Below are 7,012 nucleotides of genomic sequence, written 5' to 3'. Positions count from 1 at the left end.
TTCCATATAGATTATCATGTCATCTGCAAAGAGTGAAAGTTTGACTTCCTCCTTGGCAATCTGGATGCCTTTTGTTCCTTTGTGTTGTCTGATTACTGAGGCTAGGTCTTCCAATACCATGTTGAATAACAGTGGCAAGAGTGGACATCTCTGTCTTGTTCCTGACCTTAGGGGGAAATCTCTCAGATTTTCCCCATCGAGGATGATATTAATGGTGGTTCTGTCATATATAGCTTTTATGCTCTTGAGGGATGATCCTTCTATACCTACTTTCTTGAGTGTTTTGATCTAGAAAAGATGCTGTATTTTGTCAAATGCTTTCTCTGCATCTATTGATAAGATCATGTGGGTCTTGTCCTTTCTTTTATTGATGTGATGTATCACATTGATTGTTTTGTGGATATTGAACAGGTTTGCATCCCTGGTATGAATCTCGCTTGGTCTTGGTGAATAATTCTTGTAATGTATTATTGGGTCCAGTTGGCTAATATCTTGTTGAGGATTTTTGCATCCATGTTCATCAGGAAAATTGGTCGATAGTTCTCCTTTTTACTGGGGTCTTTGTCTGGTTTTGGAATGAAGGCAATGCTGGCTTCATAGAATGACTTTGGGAGTTTTCCATTCTTATTTTTTGGAACAGCTTCAAAATAATCGGTGTTAACTCTTCTTGAAATCTTTGGCAGAATTCCCCTGGAAAGCCATCCAGCCCTGGACTCTTGTTTTGGGGAGATTTATTTTTATTATTAATTCGATTTCTTTACCCCTTATGGGTCTTCTCAAATTTTCTTTTTGTTCTTGTTTCAGTTTTGGCAGCCTATATTGTTTCTAGAAATTTGTCCATTTCTTCCAGATTGCCCAATTTATTGGGGGTATAATTGCTCCTAATATTCTCTTATTATTGTTTGTATTTCTGCAGTGTTGGTTGTGATCACTCCTCTTTCATTCTGTGTTTTATTTATTTGGGTCCTTTCCTTTTTCTTTTTGATCAAACTTGCTAGGGGTTTATCAATTTTGTTAATTCTTTCAAGGAGACAGCTCCTGGTTTCATTGATCTGTTCTGTTTTGTTTAGTTTTTTTTTCATTTCGATGGCATTGATTTTCTGTTCTAATCTTTATTATTTCCCATTTTCTGCTAGTTTTGGGGTTTTATTTGCTGTTCTTTTTCCAGTTCTCTCAGATTTATGGTTAGATTGAGCATCTGAGACCTTTCTTCTTTCTTTAAGAAGGTCTGGATTGCTATATACTTCCTTCTTATTACTGTCTTTTCTGCATCCCAGAATTTTTGGGCTGTGGTATTATCATTTTCATTGGCTTACATGCACTTTTCAATTTCCTCTTTAACTTCTTGGTTAGCCCATTGATTCTTTAGTAGGCTGTTCTTTAGTCTCCAAGTATTTGCTGTCTTTCCAATTTTTTTCTTGTGGTTGATTTCGAGTTTTATAGCATTGTGGTCTGAAAATATGCACGGTATGATCTCGATCTTTTTGTACTTGCTGAGGGCTGATTTGTGATCCAGTATGTGATCTATTCTGGAGAATGTTCCATGTGCACTGGAGAAGAATAAGTAGTCTGCTGCTTTAGGATGAAATATTCTGAATTTATCTCCTAAGTTCACCCGATCCAGTGTGTCATTCAAAGCCATTGTTTCCTTGTTGGTTTTCTGTTTAGATGATCTGTCCATTACTGTAAGTGGGGTGTTGAAGACCCCTACTATGATGGTATAATTATCAACGAGCTTCTGTATGTTCGTGATTAATCTATTTATATATTTGTGTACTCACACGTTTGGAGAATATATATTTACAATTCTTAGATCTTCTTGGTGGATAGACCCTTTAATTATGATATAATGCCCTTCTTCATCTCCTGTTACAGTCTTTATTTTAAAGTCTAGATTGTCTGATATAAGTATGGCTACTCTGGCTTTCTTTTGTTGACCATTAGCATGATAGATTGTTCTCTATCCCCTTACTTTCAATCTGAAGGTGTCTTTAGGTCTAAAGTATGTCTCTTGTAAACAGCATATAGATGGATCTTGTTTTCTTATCCATTCTGTTACCATAGATATCTTTTGATTGGACCATTTAGGCCATTGACATTTAGAGTGAGTGCTGAAAGATATGAATTTATTACTATTATGTTGCCTGTAGAGTTGGAGTTTCTGGTGGTGTTCTCGGTTCATCTCTAGGCTTTGTTGTTTTTGGTCTCTTTGCTTTTGTTTCATCTTTCTACACTCAGAAAGCCCCCCTTAAAATTTCTTGCAGGGCTGGTTTAGTGGTCACGAACTCCTTTATTTTTTGTTTCTCTGGGAAATTTTTATCTAGTCTTCTGTTTTGAATGACAGCCTTTCTGGGTAAAGAATTCTTGGTCGCATATTTTTCCAATTCAGCACATTGAATATATCCTGCCACTCCTTTCTGGCCTGCCAAGTTTCTGTGGATAGGTCTGCTGCAAACCTGACCTGTCTTCCTTTGTATATTAAGGATTTTTTGTCCCTTTCTGCTTTCATGATTCTTTCTTTCCCTGAGTATTTTGTGAATTTGACTATGATATGCCTTTTTGATGGTTGGTTTTTGTTGAATCTAATGGGAGTTCTCTGCACATCCTGGATTTTGCTGTCTGTGTCTTTCCCCAGGTTAGGAAAGTTTTCCACTATATTTACTCACATAAACCTTCAACCCCATTTTACCTCTCTTCACCTTCTGGGACCCTTATTATTTGGATGTTATTCCTTTTTAATGAGTCAATGAGTTCTCTGATTCTTATTATCATGCTCTTTTGCCTTCGTTTCCCTCTTTTCTTCTGCTTCATTATTCTCCATAAGTTTGTCCTCTATATCGCTGATTTGCTGCCCTGCTTCATTCACTCTTGTCACCGTAGCATCCATTAGAGATTGCATGTCTAAAAAGAAAAAAAAAAGGGGGGGGGAGGAAAATGTGTGAAAGTTTAAAAAAAATGAATACAATAAAATAGAATAAAATAAAATGATGAAAGTAAAATGGAATTTTAAAACTTTACAAAAAGTAAATAGTATAGGAGAAAAATGAAAGAATTTTTTTTGTAAAAACAGAAACTAAAAATATTTTTTCTCCTTCTGTAATTAAGAATAAGAAAAGAAAAATAAAAAAAAATGACTGCATGGACCAGCAAATGGAATGAAATAAAATTTTGATTACATCCAGTTTCCCCTAGAAGTTAAACTATGAAGCACTTCACAGTCTATAGACTAAGCAGATGGATAGACTTGTGGCCTTTCTCTAGACCTTGGTTATCCCAGCTGGATGGAGCTTGGTTTAGCAGCTCTGTTCTCTACTGGATGGTTCTTCTTAGTTTACTGGGGTGGATCTTTGTGGCGTGTGTGTATGTGCATATGCATGTGTGGGAGGGGTGAAACTGGTGTCTCCCAGCTATCCAGTCTCTAGCATCAGAACTCTGTGCTCTCTCTGAACAGCAATCAAGCACCCCTCCTTTGTCTCCAGCTTTTGTCCACTCCCCACTTCTACACTGTCCATAACCAAGCCTTCAGCCTGCCAGGCGGTACCTCCTTCCCAAGTTTTATCTCAGATGGGGCTGTGTTACCAAACCCTTCACTTTAAATTAAAAACATAATAACAATTTTTTAAATTTCTTTTTGAGACAGAGAGAGACAGAGCATGAGCAGGGGATGGGCAGAGAGAGAGGGAGACACAGAATCTGAAGCAGACTCCAGGCTCTGAGCTGGCAGCAAAGAGCCTGACGTGGGGCTTGAACTCACAGACTGTGAGATCATGACCTGAGCTGAGGTCCGATGCCCAACCGACTGAGGCATCCAGGCACCCCTCAAGCCCTTCACTTTTGAGGGCCCTGTGGCTTTGACTTGCTCAGACCCTCTGGGAGAGGGTCTCACCAAGCAGTGGCCGAGTACCAGCCTGCCCCCAGGAATGTTCGCATGACCACAATGCTGCAGATGCCCGAAGACTATGACTGGGTGCAAGCCCACCCCAGAAAAATTTCCTGTGATCGTATAGCAGCAGCATTTCAGGGATTATGGTAAATCACAACACACACCTGGTGCCAGGCTTCACCCTTAGAGTCCTTATTCCAACACCAATAAACGTGGCTGTTCTCTGGGATCCACTGGGACCTTTGTCTGTGGGGAGGCCACACAGCCTCTACCAAATATCCTCCCAGCAGTGGAACCCCCTCTCCCCTTGTGGCCTGAGGACCTCTCTGACCTTGGTGTCTGCTCCTGGTGATTCGCCCCTCTCACCAGAGCTCTACCCAGTATGGAGCTGCTGAGTTTCAGACTCTGCCCTCCACTGTTTATAGCTTCTTAAAGGTATTTAAACTCCTCTCTTTTCTCCATTCTCCTTTCTTCTTTCTCCCTTTCTTGTTCAGTCCCTTATGGGTGTTTCCACTCTTTCTCTTTCTCTCCAGCTGCTTTCGGAGGAAGTGCTTTTCCTGTACTCTCCCTTGTCTCCATCCTGTCTTGGCAATTAAAAACAGCTCCCTGCCCTCCTTGGCTTCTATCTCCCCCAGTTCACCTCTCCGTGCCATGTACCTGCCATGTTCTGTGGTTCAAGTTGTGCAGATTGTATTGTTAATCCTTAAATCAGTTTTCTAGGTGTGAAAAATGGTTTGGTGCTGCACTAGCTGCATTTCAGAGATGAGAGATGTAAAAAAATTTCCATGCTGTTCTGCCATCTTGGCCCCTCCCTCTCATTATAGTTTTGATTTGCATTTTCCTGGTGATAAGTCATGATAAGCAACTTTCCATTGATGTGTTTGCCATCTATCTTCTTTGGAGAAATGTCTGTTTATGTCTTCTGCCCATCTTTTTTAACTGAATTATTTGGTTTTTTGGGTGTTGGCTTTCATAAGTTCTTTATATATTTTGGATATTAACCTTTTATTAGATATGTCACTTGCAAATACCTTCTCCCATTCCATAGGTTGCCTTCAGTTTTGTTCGTTGTTTCCTTCTCTATACAGGAGCTTTATATTTTGATGAAGTCAAAATAGTTTATTTTTGCATTCGTGTCCCTTACCTCACGAGATATATCTAGTAAGAAGTTGCCTGGGCCAATGCCAAAGATGTTTCTGCCTGTGTTCTCTATGATTTTTTGTGGTTTCTGGTCTCACATTTAGGTCATTGCTCTTTTTTGAATTTGTCTTTGTATGGTGTAAGAAAGTGGTCCAGTTTCTTTCTTTGTCATGTTAACATCCAATTTTGCCACCACAGTTTAATGAAGACACTGTCTTTTTTATCCATTGGATATTTTTTCCTGCTTTGCTGAATATCAATTGACCATATAGCTGTGGGGTCATTTCTGGCTTTTGAATTCTGTTCCATTTTCTAAGTGTCTATTTCAGTGCCAGTACCATACTGCCTTGATCACTACAGCTTTGCCATATAGCTTGATTTCTGGAATTGTGATGCTTTTCTTTTTCAAGATTGCTTTGGCTTTTCAGGATCTTTTGTGCTTTCATCCAAATTTTAAGATTGTTTGTTCTACCTCTGTGAGAAATGCTCCTGATGTTTAGATAAGGATTGCATTAAATGGGTCATGTTGTAGATGATAATTCTAAAGTTGTTTCTTGTCTATCAAGAAATCAGGATGCAGGAATAAAAGCGAGAGATGGCTCATGTCCAGGGAAAGACAAGAGTCCTGAATAAGGATCCTTTCCCCATTTTTATTAGGATCAGAAGGTTTACAAACATGGTGATGGATGTGCACAAAGAGACAATGACTCTGTGTACATTAACGCATGGACGTGAGGGAAAGGGGGTCTTGAAGACATTCGGGGTTAGGGGTTTAGGTTAATACAAAACAAAATCCTGGTGCTGGGCAGCTGGGCAGAAGATTGTCTACAGTGGACATGAGGCACTGCCTCTGTTTATCTTAGGTAGCCTGGGGGTTGAGACAGATAGGACACATGACCTCAGGGCTAACAAGGCACCTTTCTTTTGTTAATCATCTCTGCTCTGGACAGCATCAGCCATAGCACAAAGCAGTGGTCCATAGCCCAATTTACCCATTTACTTAACTTGGTCCGTCCTTCCTGTGAAAGCAGTTTTCTGCTACGGTACTAAACTGGGGCACTTTTGCCCTGAACTCCTGGGGGGGGGAGAAAGAGAGAGAGCCCCTTCCTCTCACTCTTCCCCCCACCCCGCTCCTAATCTTGTTTATTTCATAGACCTATGTTCTATATTGGCGCCTTTGTCCTGCCCTCTCTATACTGGGGCTTCTGCCCTGCCTTCTCTATACTTACTTACCTAATCTTGTTTGCCCAAACTTGGGTGTGAGCATCCTATGACTTTGTAATTCTTTATGCCTTGTTAACCCATTGGTATAAGCCCAGGGAATTTCTAAGCTTATTCCCCACAGTTTCACCTTTTTTGTTTCTTTGGTTCTTCTAGTTTTGTGTTTGAGGGCCGTCATGATAAGCGCCTGGTCCTTGTTTTGTTTTTGGATGGCCTGAAGAGTGGTTCTGCAAAGACATAAAAAGAGGCATAGTAAAAGCATTCCACTTCCAAAAGTTACCCAGAATTTGAGATGGGTGCTAGCCGCAAGTGAGAAAGGATTTACATCATGCCACATTCCCCAGGAATCAGCCCATTTATTTTTAAGCTGATCCTCTGCATATTGTAGCTGTTGGCGCAAAGTCATATCTAAATCTTCTATATTGTCAGAGGGGTGGGAAGAAAAGACACGGCAAAGGTGTGTCTGGACAGCATCCCAAGCCAGGGGATGACTATAAGGAATGCCAGTCATGCAGATATGCTGGTAGTTAGGGTCACAGGGCAATTTAGAGTGAAGGAATAAGGCCTCTTATTGTTGCAGGGAGTATGGCCAGAGTCGCAAAAAATGAGTCTGCAAACAAAGTGCAGTTAAGTGAAGGTCCTCATACTCCAGTCGGAATGAGGCCCCGACTCCAGAATGAAGCTTCTTTTTATTAGGATAATTGCTAAAGACTACGTGCATAAAGTCAGCTAAGCAAGTGTGTTAATCAATCTAATGGTTTAGCTTTT

The sequence above is a fragment of the Neofelis nebulosa genome, chromosome X, assembly GCF_028018385.1.
Source record: "Neofelis nebulosa isolate mNeoNeb1 chromosome X, mNeoNeb1.pri, whole genome shotgun sequence".
Taxonomy (NCBI): Eukaryota; Metazoa; Chordata; class Mammalia; order Carnivora; family Felidae; genus Neofelis; species Neofelis nebulosa.
Note: the sequence above shows the minus strand (reverse complement) of the source record.